We start from the raw sequence: 18,032 nt of genomic DNA on the forward strand, positions 1-18,032 counted from the left end.
TTATTTGTCTCCTGAAATTCATGCCATTTGCTTAGCACTTTGCCTTTGTGATCAGGGCAGTTGAGTGACAGAAGAACGCCTCTCCTTCTGTCCAACTGCTCAGATGCCGTGGTCACTATTGATCGGGGTAATTGAGGGGGCCAGGATCAGTGTCATTTCTGATCCAGGCCATTGCAAGTGGGTGTCATATATGTAAAACAACCAGGACTCACCATATATGGCTGCTGTGCAGAGGTGTAACTTGAAGCTTCTGGGCCCCAATGCAAAACCTGTAACGGGGCCTCCAACTATAATGCTTTATTCATAGTACTGGGCTCCCTATATGGAGAAGAGAGGCCTTATGGGCCCCCTAAGGCTCCTGGGCCCGGGTGCAACCGCATCCCCTGCATCCTCTATAGTTACGCCCCTGCTGCTGTGTCTATATAAAGCCAAAGTGGACTGCAGAGGATTGCCAGAATTTAATTCAGCATTGAGGTTTTACTGCAATCTGTCAGAGCAGAATTCTGCCCTACATAGATCATACATACCGGCTCTGGCCAAGAAAGGGAGGGACTGTGTGGCTATGAACAGCTGCACAGTTTCCTCTATGATTGGGCAGAACTCTTTATAAGCGCTCTGTCCAATCTTTAAAGAGGACCTTTCACCTGGCAAATTGTGTGGCATTTTTTATAATAACCCTGCAGTTTGCCATTCCTCTCTTATTCCACTTAGAAATTTATGAATAAATGGAGACCTGGGTGTTACCATTTGCATTGTCAGAGAGGTGTGCCTCTACACAGTCTGAGACTGTCAGCATTGACTGGACAATGTGAGAGTGTGCTTGATGCAGCCCCTACTAGTAACATCTAGTTGACAATTTACTCATTAATTTGTAGGAAGAATAACAGGGAAACAGAACCATGCAGAGTGGTAAGGAAGGGTGCTCCAAAGTTGTTATATTATAGAAAATGCAAGCATTAAATAAAAGAAACATGTTAGGAGAGGTGACAGGTCCTTTTTGAGGAAAAGGTCAGGAGAATCTTGTGCTGCCAGGCCTCCCTGAGTGCAGACTGTAAGATGCAGGGACTTTTTTGCAAAATTTTTTTTCTAGCTATAAAGGGCATCTTATAGACTTGTAGAGTAAGTGCGGGAATATATTTTATGTATGAGATACTATAAATTATAGGACTATGAGAAGTCAGTCATCAATTCCATGAATATAGGAAAGCTCTCATTTTTCTGCATCATCTTTCTATCACATGCAGATTTCCAATGTTAGAGGGGCCATTGTCTCATAAGGGCCAGGAGCAGGGGCGTAACTATAGAGGATGCAGGGGATGTGGTTGCACCCGGGCCCAGAAGCCTTAGGGGGCCCATAAGGCCTCTCTTCTTTGTATAGGGAGTCCAATACTATGAATAAAACATTATAGTTGGGGGCCCTGTTACAGATTTTGCATCGGGGCCCAGGAGCTACAAGTTATGCCTCTGGCCAGGAGAATAATATGTCCAATAGGATCTTGTTAGATAGCTTCAAGCTCTGTTATTCTGAAGAGCATAAGAATTAAATATGTGAAAACCTTTTGATTTTTAACCACAAGCATTCTTGTGGCTGCATGTGCTTTTGTCACTTACATCATTGCTAGTTTCTCAGTACAGAGATGGAAATTATTTATATTTTTCTGTGTTCTGTAGAAGCAGAGTTGCCTTATATTGTCCTACTATATCTTATTCATTCTAATCTAATTTATATAGAGATGAGCGAGCACCAAAATGCTCGGGTGCTCGTTACTTGGGACGAAATTTTCGCAATGCTCGAGGGTTCGTTTCGAGTAACGAACCCCATTGAAGTCAATGGGCGACCCGAGCATTTTTGTATATCGCCGATGCTCGCTAAGGTTTCCATTTGTGAAAATCTGGGCAATTCAAGAAACTGATGGGAACGACACGGCAACGGATAGGGCAGGCGAGGGGCTACATGTTGGGCTGCATCTCAAGTTCCCAGGTCCCACTATTAAGCCACAATAGCGGCAAGAGTGGCCCCCCCCCCCTCACAACAACTTTTACTTCTGAAAAGCCCTCATTAGCAATGCATACCTTAGCTAAGCACCACACTACCTCCAACAAAGCACAATCACTGCCTGCATGACACTCCACTGACACTTCTCCTGGGTTACATGCTGCCCAACCCCCCCCCCCCCCAAAGTGTCCCTGCGCAGCCTTCAGCTGCACTCATGCCACACCACCCTCATGTCTATTTATAACTGCGTCTGCCATGAGGAGGAACCGCAGGCACACGTGCAGAGGGTTGGCACGGCTAGGCAGCGACCCTCTTTAAAAGGGGCGGGGCGATAGCCCACAATGCTGTACAGAAGCAATGAGAAATATAATCCTGTGCCACCACCATCAGGAGCTGCACACGTGGGCATAGCAATGGGGAACCTATGTGCCACACACTATTCATTCTGTCAAGGTGTCTGCATGCCCCAGTCAGACCGCGGTTTTTTATAAATAGTCACAGGCAGGTACAACTCCGCAATGGGAATTCCGTGTGCACCCACAGCATGGGTGGCTCCCTGGAACCCACCGGCTGTACATAAATGTATCCCATTGCAGTGCCCATCACAGCTGAGGTAACGTCCGATTAAATGCAGGTGGGCTTCGGCCCACACTGCATGCCCCAGTCAGACTGGGGTTCTTTAGAAGTGGACACATGCAGTTACAACTCCCTGTGGACCCACAGCATGGGTGGCTCCCTGGAACCCACCGGCGGTACATAAATATATCCCATTGCAGTGCCCATCACAGCTGATGTAACGTCAGCTTTAATGCAGGTGGGCAAAAAATTAATTGGATTACACTGTAGGCGAGGGCCCCAAAAAATTGGTGTACCAACAGTACTAATGTACGTCAGAAAAATTGCCCATGCCCAACCAAGAGGGCAGGTGAAACCCATTAATCGCTTTGGTTAATGTGGCTTAATTTGTAACTAGGCCAGGAGGCAGCCCAGTTACAATAAAAATTGGTTCAGGTGCAAGTTTCAACGCTTTAATGAGCATTGAAACGTATAAAAATTGTTTACAAAAATTATATGACTGAGCCTTGTGGGCCTAAGAAAAATTGCCCGTTCGGCGTGATTACGTGAGGTTTCAGGAGGAGGAGGAGGAGGATGAATATTATACACAGATTGATGAAGCTAAAAGGTCCCCGTTTTGGATGGTGATACAGAACGATGCTTCCATCCGCAGGTGCAGCCTACGTATTGTTTAGGTATCGCTGCTGTCCGCTGGTGAAGAAGAGAAGTCTGGGGAAATCCAGGCTTTGTTCATCTTGATGAGTGTAAGCCTGTCAGCACTGTCGGTTGACAGGCGGGTACGCTTATCTGTGATGATTCCCCCAGCCGCACTAAACACCCTCTCTGACAAGACGCTAGCCGCAGGACAAGCAAGCACCTCCAGGGCATACAGCGCGAGTTCAGGTCACGTGTCCAGCTTCGACACCCAGTAGTTGTAGGGGGCAGAGGCGTCACGGAGGACGGTCGTGCGATCGGCTACGTACTCCCTCACCATCCTTTTACAGTGCCGACTACCCCCAGCAGATAGATACTGTAGGCAGCGTATAATATTATGTATACTGTTTCCCTCTGGCGGGATGACGGCGCTGATGTAACAGAGACAGCAGATCCAGGAAACAATTTTGCGCAAGGCTGCTGTAACGCTTAGCTGCGTATTAATTAGGACTACTACCCCCAGCAGATAGATACTGTAGGCAGCGTATAATATTATGTATACTGTTTCCCTCTGGCGGGATGACGGCGCTGATGTAACAGAGACAGCAGATCCAGGAAACAATTTTGCGCAAGCCTGCTGTAACGCTTAGCTGCGTATTAATTAGGACTACTACCCCCCAGCAGACACGCAGTAAACTGAAGATGGTCACAGGCAGCCCAAATATAGTATTTTTCCCCAATTTTTGGGAAAAAGCCCACTGCCTATATAGCCTGAATATCTCTTTCCCTGCCTCACCAGTACTGGCCCTATACTCTGTACAATGACTGCAGACTGCGGACGCAATGCTCTGCACGCCTGATATACAAAAAAAAAAAATTGTGCAACACTGCTAAAAGCAGCCTCAACAGTGCTGCACACGGTTAGATGTGGCCCTAAGAAGGACCGTTGGGGTTCTTGAAGCCTAAAATACTCCTAACACTCTCCCTATAGCAACTCCAGCAAGACAGCACTTTCCCTGATCTCTGTCAGAACGCATCTGTGGCGAGCCGCGGGAGGGGCCGATTTATATACTCGGGTGACACCTGATCTCGCCAGCCACTCACTGCAGGGGGGTGGTATAGGGCTTGAACGTCGCAGGGGGAAGTTGTAATGTCTTCCCTGTCTTTCTATTGGCCAGAAAAGTGCGCTAACGTCTCAGATGAAAGTGAAAGTAACTCGAACATCGCGTGGTACTCGTCTCGAGTAACGAGCATCTCGAACACGCTAATACTCGAACGAGTATCAAGCTCGGACGAGTACGTTCGCTCATCTCTAAATTTATATGATCTGCAATTGGATCAAGTTTAACATAAAGTCACCGACAACAGCTGAAGTGATGTCACAGCTTCAGGAGGAAGGAGTTACATGTGAGAGGCTATGGATTGGCTGATTATACACAGGGCCAGTCTTACATTGGATGTTGTCCTGTGCGATACATTCGTTGGCACCACACCTACTATATAGTGTACCGCCATGCAGTTTATAAATAACAGTGCCCAAATGTTATGTAATTCACCACTACCATATACTGCAAAAACTAAATACTGTACAGGTCCTAAGTATCAGTGCTGCACAAAGGATATACTATCATACCGTGCTCAAATAATAACTTACAGCATTCAAGTCTTATAGCAGTGCTATACAATGTCTAAATAACATTGCTATACAGTTAATATTTGCTAGGTGTTGGTCCCAAGTGTTATGTGCAGCGATGTAGCCAGAGGCAGGGGTGGATTGGCCATTGAACCGACCAGGAAAAATCGGGCCCGGGGGCTGGAGAAGGGGCAGAATTATTTGTTTATTTGGTTGAATGCGCTAAAATTAAATAAACACTTATACTCACCTCTGTCGCTCTTCCAGCTCTGGGCCTCTGTAGTCCGCATCCGTACTGTTCACTTGCTGAGTTCTGGTTAGAGTGGTCGTGAGGCTTGTCCTCAGGATGGGTCATCAATAGTTGTTTGGTCATCAATGGGGTTCGCTGCTCAGGACCTCGGCCAATCAGCTGTTTGGGTGTCCGCTGCCAGTGCCACAACACAGCGTATAAAGTGGAAGCAGATAGCTTTGACTCCTGTGTAGTGGCCAGAGCTGGTAATTGCAGATGCAGCTGTCATTAGGCTGTGCCTTCCTAACTGCTTAATAGATTGCTTTGCAGTATTAAGCCCCATTTAGACACATAGATTATCGCTCGAAATTCATTATAACGATAAAAGTGAGCGATGGTTTTGCTTTTAAAGACGGACGTTTTTAACCTAGCGAAAATCATTGGAAAATGTCGGGCTTTTCAGTTGTTGTATTATCATTGTGTAGTGTTTGCATTGAAAACTCCCCTAAAATCGCTGGACGACTGAACGAATGTTATTTTGACCAAATGAAAAACAAACGGCCGAACGATGGATTTTGAGCGAACTGAAAGAAAACGATGAGCAAATCTTTAATGAAAACTGCACGACTGGCGCAAGATGGACACAACGATATATCGCTTAACCCCTTACCGCCCCATGACATATGGGTACATCATGGCAGGCTAATACTTCGCGCAAAATAACGTACCCTTACGTCATCGGGATAGCGCGAGATCATGACTGACCTCACGCTATCTCGCAGCTGGAGCCGGCTGTCAGTCACAGTCAGCGTCCCGCTGCAACAGCGGGGAGGCATCGGAGATACGCCCCCCGCTGTTAACCCCTTCCCTGCAGCGATCTAAGTAGATTGCGGCAGGGAAAGAGTTCACAGAGGGAGCGCGCTCCCTCTGTGTCTCCGGCCGGCTCTCGTGATGTTATCGCGAGAGCCCAGCCTGTCGCCATGGCAACAGGACGCCAGACACTGGCTTCCTGTAGTGCCAATGCCTATGATCGCTGTATAAGCGATAAGGCATGGCAGGGCAGTAGCTCTGCCATGCCTTATCACAGCGATCATAAGTGCAGTGATGTAAGTCCCTCAGAGGGACTCAAATAGTGTAAAAAAAAGAAAAAAAATGTAAAAAAAAAAGAAAAACGGAAAATAAAAACTTTTTCGTGCTTTTTCTAATATTAGCATAAAAAAAGGTAACAAAAAATTAAAACCCCACGTATATGGTATTGACACGTCTGTAAGGATGTGTACAAAAAAAGGAACACACTTTTTATTTTGTACGGCAAAAAGCGTAAAAAAAACCACTAAAAAACAGAGGCAAAATGCTAATTTTTAGCATTTTGCCTCCCAAAAAATGCAATAAAAGTGATTAAAAAAAACGTACATTCCCGAAAATGGTACCAATAAAAACTACAGCTCGATTTGCAAAAAATAAGCCCTTATAGAGCTCCGTACATAGAAAAATAAAAAAGTTACAGGACTTTGAATGCAGCTATAGAGAAAAAAAAAGATTTCCAAAAAAACGGGGTTTTATTGCAAAAGAGTGTAAAAACCTAAAAAAAAATATAAGAATTTTGGTATCGTTGTAACCGTACCGACCCGCAGAAAAAATTTTGTGTGTCATTTATGCTGCATGATTAACGCTGTAAAAAAAAAATCTATGGCAGAATTGATGCGTTTTCTATCCCTATTATCATAAAAAAAATAATTAAAGTTTTACAATATAGTCTATGTACCCAAAAGTGGCACCGATAAAAACTACAGCTCACCACACAAAAAACAAGCCCTTATAAGGCCGCGTCGACAGAAAAATAAGAAAGTTATGGCATTTGAAAAATGGAGATGGAAAAATACCAAAAATCGCTTGGTCCTCAACGCCAAAATAGGCCGTGTCATTAAGGGGTTAAACAATGGCTTTTGAGCGAATTTCGAGCAATAATTGTTTTCAAAATCAGCCTTTATATACACAGTGGGGAACTTTCAATGTATACCTCAAGTCCTAACAAGTGCTTCGAAGAAAATTTGCTGCTGCAAGATTTGTATGCCACCTTCGTGGATATAGCTGGTGGTTTGCTGACCCCTGCCGAATTGAGTTCGCCCCTCTTTCTTCTGATCTTCAGCCCACCTATTAGCCAGACACGGGCAAAAGTCCCCAACCAGCAGCAGAAGCACTTCTCTGGAAACCTATAAGAAGACTGGTGAGTAGAGATGAGCGAACGTACTCGTCCGAGCTTGATACTCGTTCGAGTATTAGCGTGTTCGAGATGCTCGTTACTCGAGACGAGTACCACGCGATGTTCGAGTTACTTTCACTTTCATCTCTGAGACGTTAGCGCGCTTTTCTGGCCAATAGAAAGACAGGGAAGGCATTACAACTTCCCCCTGCGACGTTCAAGCCCTATACCACCCCCCTGCAGTGAGTGGCTGGTGAGATCAGGTGTCACCCGAGTATATAAATCGGCCCCTCCCGCGGCTCGCCACAGATGCATTCTGACAGAGATCAGGGAAAGTGCTGTCTTGCTGGAGTTGCTATAGGGAGAGTGTTAGGAGTATTTTAGGCTTCAAGAACCCCAACGGTCCTTCTTAGGGCCACATCTAACCGTGTGCAGTAGTGTGGAGGCTGCTTTTTGCAGTGTTGCACTTTTTTTTTTTTTTGTATATCGGGCGTGCAGAGCATTGCGCCCTGCAGTAATTATACATACTCCAGGGCCAGTAGTGGTGACGCAGTGGGCCTTTCCAAAAACATTTGGGAAAAAAAATCTATTTGAGCTGCCTGTGACTGTCCTCAGTGTACTGGGTCTGTGCTGGGTGTAGTTGTCCTCCTAATTCATACGCAGCCAGCTAAGTGTTACAGCAGGCTTGAGCAAAATTATTTCCTGGCTCTGTGTTGGCTGTTACATCACCGCTGTATTCCTGTCCACAGTGCAACAGTCTGCAGTTATTTTACATACTCCAGGGCCAGTAGCGGTGAGGCAGGGACAGAAGACATATATTTATTGAATATAGGCAGTGGGCCTTTCCAAAAACATTTGGGGAAAAAAATCTATTTGGGCTGCCTGTGACTGTCCTCAGTGTACTGGGTCTGTGCTGGGTGTAGTTGTCCTCCTAATTCATACGCAGCCAGCTAAGTGTTACAGCAGGCTTGCGCAAAATTATTTCCTGGCTCTGCTGTGCGTTCGGTAAGCGAAGTGAGCCTCCAACCACAGGCCAATAAGCGGCACATTTAATTACAGCGTTCTCTTTCTGCACTACAGGTAATACACCATGCTGAGGGGTAGGGGTAGGCCTATAGGACGTGGACGCGGGCGAGGACGTGGAGGCCCAAGTCAGGGTGTGGGCACAGGCCGAGCCAGTGCGGTGGCCAGGGGTAGAGGCAGGGCCAGACCGAATAATCCACCAACTGTTTCCCAAAGCGCCCCCTCGCGCCATGCCACCCTGCAGAGGTCAAGGTGCTCTATGGTGTGGCAGTTTTTCACAGAGACGCCTGACGACCGATGAACAGTGGTGTGCAACCTTTGTCGCGCCATGATCAGCTGGGGAGCCACCACCACCAGCATGCGCAGGCATATGATGGCCAAGCACCCCACAAGGTGGGACAAAGGCCGTTCACCGCCTCCGGTTTGCACCACTGCCTCTCCCCCTGTGCCCCAACCTGCCACTGAGATCCAACCCCCCCTCTGAGGACACAGGCACTACCGTCTCCTGGCCTGCACCCACACCCTCACCTCCACTGTCCTCGGCCCCATCCAGCAATGTCTCTCAGCGCAGCGTCCAGACGTCGCTAGCGCCACTGTTTGAGCGCAAGCGCAAGTACGCCGCCACACACCCGCACGCTCAAGCGTTAAACGTGCACATTGCCAAATAGGCTTGTGGAAACGGAGGCTTTCAAAAGCATGATGGCGGTGGCGGCCATCATGGTGAGCTAATTTTTTCTTTCTTTTTTCTACATGTTGCAACACCTAAAACATGGGCCACTTTGTATTTTTTTTCCAGCGTCACTTTGGGTTCCCAGTCTGCCCCTGGCTAGGAGTTCAGCATAGAAGGCACAAAGCATCCTAAGTAGACCCCCAGGTAATGCACTTTTACAGCTCTAGAGGTGCATCCTAATCATAGTGATTATACACCAACCAATATTACCATCATGCAGTGACCATATAGTGGTAGATACCAGTCTTTACACAGGTGATCTTCATACCACGTAAGAGATTGCAATAGAGTAAAATCCAATGACTCACAGGTAGCACCCTATCTGACTAGTCATCTGACTGTCTTTTCCATCTGGACCAGAATTACTTCTAGCCACGACTTGTCTCTACAAAGCTTGCAACACAGACATCTTTGGTTCATTGTTTTTCCAGTACCCCACTTTCCGGCCTACACAAATTCTCCATCCGTGCCTGTTGCTGCCCGATTCGTCGCTCTCACTGTACCAGCTTCTTCTCTTCATGCCCATTCACCGCCAGACCCGATGAACTGTAACAGTGTTTTGGTGCATTGGGTGTAATACTCATATAACCTGATACACTGAGGCACTGTCATAGTACATCATAGATATGTATTTACACACACAAATGTATATGTGTGCACTGCGGGTAACATTAATGCAAATCTCCCCGATACCGCATTGTCTTTGAAATATACTCACCTCTCCATTTTCCTGCAGCCCTCTTTACTCCTGGGCACTGTTCCTGCACCAAGAAGTTGTCTTTGAACTGCGTTTCCATTAGGGAGGATTGCAGGAACAGGGAGATGTGAGAATCTGCATATCTAATCTTGAGTCCTTAGTAAGGGGGAATCAGGTCTGAGGGTCTGCAGTCATGGGGGTCTGGTATCAGCATTTGTTTTGGGGGTCTGTTCCAGGGTCTGTATTTACAGGGTTTGGTCTGTATTTGGTTAGGGGTTTAGTGAAGCTGGCGGGCATATCCTATATAAATAGGTGGGGCATAATGTATGCCACTTTATGCACCCCCTTTTCAGAATGTCCATGCTATATCCTCTCATAAGTATAATTAAGGGTTCGTTCACAGTGTTATTCACTGTGCTGTGGCTTTCTGTCCCATCACTCTGTTTGGATCAGTATTCAGATGGAATTCCCAATGGAACTGTAGATTTGAATTAGTTATTTTTAGTGTACAGAATAAAGTAGTTGACTACACCATCCTCCAAAAGAAACGGGAAAGAAACCATGTCAAAGGTGACACCTTTGGTCTCCGTTTCAATAATTAAATTCTATAGTTCCTTCCAGGGCTCTGCCTGAATGCTGTTTTCAGTGATTCGGATGGAACCCTGGGATGGAAAGGCTCGGTGCAGAGTAAAACACAGTGTGACCCCATTCTTAAATGGGGTGTATTCAGACTCTGTGTCCATTGAAGCACCACATGTAAATACAGCCCTGGTTTTGGCCACTCTGGGTTGCAAAGAATTTGGGTTAAGGATAAACCCAAGAGTAAAGTCTAAGGGATTCTTCAGTATTTACCCTTTAACACCGGTTTAGAAATCTAGACTTCACAGAAAGGAATCCACAAGTCTCAATCCCAGAAGTAGTCTCTGTTAGCAACAACTAATGAGAGCTGAGAACAGATAACACCAAGACATGGTATCAAACAGCAGACAGAGGATGTAGACAAATGGCTGAGGTCAGGACAGCAGAGTTTTTTCACAATGGTGGACATATAGAAGTTCATAGCAGGCAGAGGATTGGTAGACTGGTCAGAAACTAGTCGGGTCATTATCAGATCACACAGAATGGCAGAACAACTGTTCATGGTACAGGAACTCTAATGGATATTATTACTCAGGAATGGGAAGGTGAGGGAAGAGTCCTTAAGAAAACAGTGCCAGCTAGACATTGGTTGAGGAACAAATGCCCATTAGGAGCTGAGAGTAAGAATGTACACGTATGGCAGGCAGTAGGACTCTGAAGAGCTTCAGGAAAAAAGCTAAGCCCGGAGGCGCCAAGCAGGAGGGATGTCTGGGACGCCAGCCATGGTGGCACATGAGCAAGGGAAGGTGGAGGAAAGTGGGATGGTGGCGCCGAAGTGAGTGGGCAGAATGACATATGTTGTGTAAGGTTTTCTACCTGTGCCAGGATGAGGTGCTTATTATCAGGTGAGGCAGCTTCATCCTATTTTTCCTGCTACACTGTATAAACTGTACAGGACACTGAAGTACTACAGCTTTCAGCAGCTCTTCCTGACTGTTGGGTGTAAGGACTTGCTTTATCTGTATTCGTTTTGTGCTTATTTTTTTTAACCTTTATTTTGCATTAAAATGTTGGTGGCTTTGAAACATATTCCCAGTTTTCCAATTGTGTTCCCAATTTACAATGTGTTCCACTTACAACGGTCATTACGGAACTAACTAATATTGTTTTTTGAAGAACCACTATATTATGCGGTCACTTAACCCCTTAAAGGGGTGGTCTCGCGAAAGCAAGTGGGTCTATACACTTCTGTATGGCCATATTAATGCACTTTGTAATATACATCGTGCATTAAATATGAGCCATACAGAAGTTATTCACTTACCTGCTCCGTTGCTAGCGTCCCCGTCGCCATGGTTCCGTCTAATTTCGGTGTCTTCTTGCCTTTTTAGACGCGCTTGCGCAGATCCGTCTTCTCCCTTCTTCTCCCTTCGGCTCCGCTCGGCAGCATCGGCATTTTGGCTCCGCCCCCTTGTACGCATCATCGCGTAGCTCCGCCCCATGACGTGTGCCGGTTCCAGCCTCCTGATTGGCTGGAATCGGCACATGACGGGGGCGGAGCTACGCGATGACGCGAAAAGGGGGCGGAGCCAAAACGCCGATGCTTCCAAGACCAGCCGAAGGGAGAAGATGCATCTGCGCAAGCGCGTCTAAAAAAGCAAGAAGACACCGAAGTTAGACGGAACCATGGCAACGGGGACGCTAGCAACGGAGCAGGTAAGTGAATAACTTCTGTATGGCTCATATTTAATGCACGATGTATATTACAAAGTGCATTAATATGGCCATACAGAAGTGTATAGACCCACTTGCTTTCGCGAGACCACCCCTTTAAGGACGCGGACCTTTTTTTTACCATTTTCATTTTTTCCTCAACGTCGCTGTATAAATGCCTGTTTTTTGCTGGACAAGTTGTGTTTTTCAATGGTGCAATTTAATGTATCATATAATGTACTGAAAAACTTAAAAAAAATTCTAAGTGGAGTAAAAAAAAAAAAAACAACATTCTGACATCTTTCAGTGCATTCTGTTTCTACGCTGCAAAAATTGCCACAAAAATGACCTGATAACTTTATTCTATGGGTCAATACGATTACTACGATACCAAACTTGTATAGTTTTTTTTTTGTTTTTTTTCTTTGCTGTACTACTTTTATTTTATTCAAAGACATTTAATTTTTTTAAAATAATTTTCTGCCGCCATCTTCTGCGCACAATAACTTTTTTATTTCTCTGTTGACGTAGTTGTGCAAGGGCTCTTTTTTTTTTTTGCGAGACATCCTGTAGTTTACATTGATACGATTTCGGAATACATGAGACTTTTTGATCGCTTTTTATTGCATTTTTTTCCTGCTAAGGCAGCCCTGGGGCTTTTCAGAAGGCGCCCGCTGCCATGACACTCGCACAATTCCCTGTGATCTCATTGCGGGGGAGGCATACGGGACCCCCGAACATCGTTCAGGGTATTTAAATGATACTGTCAGAATTCAGTTCAAGGGTTAATAGCGCTGATCACGGGTGTCAGCTGTAATAAACAGCTGACGCCTGCGCTGTATGAAGAGAGGTCACCCTGCGATCTCTCTTCATACATAGACCACCGATAACGACTGCCGATACGCCTTTTGACAGCCTGTAAGGGGTTAATGACCACTGTTTAGCTATATTATTCAGTGATAGTATGGTGCTATTATTTCATCACTGTATGGATCTACACTATTTTTCAACTATCATAAGGCGAGTCTCTCCTGAGCATATTATGGGTGCATTGATATACCCATAGAATGCACAAACGCCCCAGCCTGACCCAAAGTAGTGCAACATAGGAATCTAGTTTAGTTTGCATCACAAAAAGAAATATATGCTTTAAGAAGTGAATGCATCTCCCAACTATCTTATTGTGTAAGTACATTATATTACAAACATCGTTAAGAGAGAGCAAATACCTTTACAAAACCCAGATGAAGGAAATGTGTAAAGTAGTTGTTCTTTAGTCATGACGCAGCGAAGAAGTCAGGATAAAACTGCTAAACTTTACAAGTCAGAGCAAAAGAAGCGTGTAATAAATTCCTGGATGTGTTTTCGATAAATATCACTCTAAACTAATATGTTGTGGACGCCCTCTAGTGTTCTCACACAGGAATTATATAACCTGAAGTTAGAAAAAAGTATTTTGCCTTTAACCCCATAAGGACTCGGCCTATTTTGGACTTCAGAACTCCGCTCCATTTTTCACATCTTGTCTGTGTCGGTCTATGTGGGAATAACTTTGGAATACTTTTACTTAATCAAGTTATTCTGAATGCTTTTCTCATGACATACTCAAAACAAAATACTCATGAGTCATGACCTAAAAATAGTAAACAAATAACAGAAAAATTTGTAGTTTTCAGAAATTAACATCTACTGCATTTAAGATGAATAATGATACTACACAAATGTCTCCACATTCCTGAAGCAGAAAGTCTATAGCATTTCCCCCATGTTTGATGACTGTTTTAGGGCTCTTACCCACTGGCAATAGACTTTTCTGCGGTGCGAGAATGAGTGAAATTGTGTGATTATTAAACCAATGATTTTTAATGGTTTCATTCTCATTTGCCATGTCTTCACTCTAGCCTCGCTAAGAAAAATCTGCAATATCGCCCATTGTTATCAATTGGGCCGGCGGCACCAGCAGTGGCCCCATTAAAGGCAATAGGAGAAGATCGCAAAGCACTCTACGAATCCCCCAGAGAGAGGAAGGAAGGGTTCAGAGCTACAGGGGATCTCTGACATATCGCCCCATACGGAGCTAGGGGGCTTTCCCAGGGCTTCCCGGAGAACATGGGTGGGGCTTGAGAAGGGGGTGGGGCTAGCAGGGTTATCATAGTGATCCCTCCCTAGCCAAGTGAGGGGGCAGGGCTAGCAGGATTATCCTATTGATTTCAATGGGCAATTTTGCAGATTTTTCTTAGTGCTGCGAGGCTTGAGTGAAGACATCGCAAATGAGAATGAAGCCATTAAAAAACATTGGTTTCATTATCATGCAAGTTTCACTCACTCTCACATCGTTGGGAAGTCTATCACCAGTGGGTAAGAGCCCTAAGGGCACAATTGCACGGCAGCTGTGCAGCCAATACAGATGGTTTGAGTTCAGCATCTCCAGTCGTGTAAGTACTGTAAAATGTATGGTGCTTCATGTTAAAGACCTTCTGGCTGCACCATAAATATGCTACCCCAATTCTAAAAAAGTTGGGATTTAAAATGAATATAAATGTAAAGAAAAGGAATGCGCTGATTTGGAAATCTCATATAACCACATTGTATTCATAATGGAACATAGAACTTGCAGTGCCCCACAGCGACCAAAACACAAGGCACACATTAAAGAGCTGGCAGTGGTAGAGGTGTCACCTGTCATGGTGGCACTACCAAACTCCTCCCCGGAGGGATGTATGGAAACTCTGGCCAAGGCACTGCTAGGCCTCTTCCAGGCAGCGCCGGGTGGCGGTTACCTGAATAGGTGTGGTGATCTTGTCACACGTGATGCCACCATTGAGGATCCGGCAGTTGAGTAAAGAAAGTACACACACGATTTGAAGTTGATAAGCCAGTCACTGGGAATAGGCAGTGACCGATGAACTTTACTGTAAATCAGGATACAATATAGCTTACTCGCATGTGCAGGAAAGACAGCTTTTTAGGTGATCAGTCAGGGAGGAGAACACAGGATGAAACCGGGCCTACAGTCTCAGTTATCTGCAGTGCTCCGCTCCTGGACACACACACTCTCCGGGATTCTGAATTACTCCAGAGAAGAAACACAACATTCCACTGATACTCACTCAGAACTCTTGAGGATGACTCTGTACGGCGGACTCCTTACTCCTTTCTCTCCTCAGAGGTGATTCCTGGAATGGAATGACTAAGGATACCTTTCCTCTTCCTCCATTACTTCACCCCATGTGGCTAGCACTCCTACTCCACTCACAACCGTTGAAGATGAAGAAAGATCTTGACACATCTCGATCACTCACATTTATAGCAAGGAGACATCACGTGACCAGACCGATTTTGATACTTTGCACAGTGCATCCACATAAAGACATGACTTGTATGACAATTATGGAGGGGCCAGAAATAGGTGTTTCGGGCTACTACAGAACACATATCAGAAGGTGAAAGTGAAATATTTTTCCATTTCATTTTTAAACAGTTAACTCATTTAGAAATTAATGGCAGCAACACATCTCACAAACACAGGGACAAGAGAAAGTCTGCCATTGTGTAGCATCCCCCATTCTTCTTACAGCAGTCTGTAGACGTCTGAGAAGTGAGGAGACCAATTGGTGGAGTCTTGGAAGAGGAATGTTGTCCCATTCTTGTCTGATGTAGGAATCATAGAATAGTAGAGTTAGAAGGGACCTCCAGGGTCATCAGGTCCAACACCCTACTCAGTGCAGGATCACCAAATCATCCCAGATAGATGCCCGTCCAGTCTCTATTTGAAGACTTCCATTGAAGGAGAACTTACCACCTCCCGTGGTAACCTGTTCCACTCCCTGATCACCCTCACCGTCAAAAAGTTTACTATCTGCTCAACAGTCCTGGGTCGTCTTTGCCAGATTTTTTGTTTCACAATGTGCCAAATGTTTTCTATTGGTGAAAGATCTCAGCTCTCATTTACTTTTCCAGCCCTATCCCAAATCCTGTCCCAACTTTTGTGAGACGTGTTGTTGCCATCAATTTCCAAATGAGTTAATTTTTTAAGTGAAATAGAAAAATGTCTCCCTTTCACCTTCTGATATGTTCTATGTTCTATTATGAACAAAATATATATGATTATATGAGATTTCCAAATCATTGCATTCTTTACATTTATTTACATTGTACACAGCGTCCCAACTTTTTTGGACTTTTTTGGGTTTGTACATCACAGAGTGGGAATAGGCCTAAAGTAGAGGTCTCCAACTTTTGATTTCCCAGGTGCTGCAAGAATTCAACTCCCAGCATCCCATGACAGCCATGCCTTGCTTGCTGGGAGTTGTAGGTTTCTAACAGCTGGAGATCATCCGGTTGACAACCACTGTATTCAATAATAGCATGTGATATTATCAAGAAGAGATACTTAAAGAACAGCACACTTATCTGACAATTAGTAAATGCAACATCTGTCCATAGAGGATCAGCCTTCGCCAATCCATCAATAGCACCATTGACATCAGCATATCATCACCATAAGATTATTGTGGCAGGAAGTAACCTGCAATGTTTCAGCTCAACAGGATAGAGTAAATCAGATGTCTACATAGTGCAAAACATGTGATGTCATCAATTATCATCATTAGAAACATGTTATAATAGCCATGTGGTTACATAAGTAATCAAGTGCCTACAAGTGTATATAGTGCATTGAATGATACAACACAATAACCATAAATTTATACTGTAAAGATCAGAAGGCCGTATGATGGAGGGCCGACTCCCTGCTTCCCAGTACTGGTACTGCACATGTCTGCAGACGAGTGCAAAGTATTCCAATGTGCATGTCTGTACATGGAACACCTCAACTTGACTTCATTTTTAACACAACGCTCAAATTTGAAACATACTCCAATGAAAAAAAAAATGAGTTCACAATACAGATGACCCATTAGCCTAGATATTCATCACTGAACTATTATGGAATTCCAGATTAACTTGTCGCTCATTCGCATGAGTTACAGATTACTGTGCGAAAACAAAATAGAGATGATATACGACTATATAGGTGCTGATATAGAACAATGTCTGGAATCAAAATAAATCAATCTACATCTAGATTCCCTTATTTAAAAAAGGCATAATGGCCATTTGCATGGAATAAATAATCATGGGACAAAGTCCACGAACACCCGATGCTGGATTCAAGGGTTGTCATTTCTATTTACAGAACCAACCTGAAAGACACCAATATGTGACATTAAACATGACAGAAGTGCAGCAGCCCAGTGGATGATTATTGGAGGTCCTGAGCAGCAGACCTCCACTGATCTGCTATTGGTGGCCTATCCTGAGGATAGGCCATCAGTAGCTCATAACTGGACAATTCCTTTACAGCATACCTAACTTTGCAGAATAAGCAGCCATGTATGTACATGAGGAATAACAAATAAGGGAGATGGAACAATACCTCTGCCGTGCCGCCCATTGGAAGGCAGCATTCCTGCAAGTCAATGTTAGACTATTTATATAAGACTTGTACCAATGACTGGGAATTGAAAGCCAAACCAGAATCCATACACATACAGCTGTTTCAGGGAGTTTGCCCCTCATCAGCGTGTAGTAGGTTTCTGGCTTGGCTAGTGAGAGGCCTGTGATGTGGGTCAGGAACACTATCTTTTCTCCTAAAAGTGAGTGAGGAGATTTATATGACCATTCATGCTCTTCTGGGTAATATGCAAATAAGGGAGATGAAACAATACCTCTGCAGAACCACCTATTGGAAGGCAGCATTCCTGCAAGTCAATGTTAGACTGAGGAATAACATAAACACTATTTCTGGTCATTATATGACTTGTATATGACAATTATTACCAGTTTTTTTCTCTGCAGACTGTATCTCCTAGGCTGGCTTCACACGGGCATATTTACAGGTGCAATACTGTGGTGAAAATGTAATTGGCTATTTGTAACCCTCTATCTTGTATTCGAATAGCAATGAATGTTCAATGTATTAATTATGAGGATTGTATAAAGGCTCATTTACACAGGAC

The 18,032-nt window shown here is 44.6% G+C and overlaps 1 long non-coding RNA gene across 1 annotated transcript in view; it reads left to right on the forward strand.

Annotated features, from left to right (window-relative positions):
* Positions 1-11,039: 11,039 nt before the first annotated feature.
* The window catches only part of LOC136631535 (uncharacterized), a 57,931-nt gene continuing 50,938 nt past the window's right edge, over positions 11,040-18,032 (forward strand). The window contains exon 1 of the long non-coding RNA XR_010793048.1: positions 11,040-11,204. This is a non-coding gene — a long non-coding RNA (uncharacterized lncRNA). The remainder of the gene's footprint in view (positions 11,205-18,032) is intronic.

This window comes from Eleutherodactylus coqui, chromosome 6 (genome assembly GCF_035609145.1).
Source record: "Eleutherodactylus coqui strain aEleCoq1 chromosome 6, aEleCoq1.hap1, whole genome shotgun sequence".
Taxonomy (NCBI): domain Eukaryota; kingdom Metazoa; phylum Chordata; class Amphibia; order Anura; family Eleutherodactylidae; genus Eleutherodactylus; species Eleutherodactylus coqui.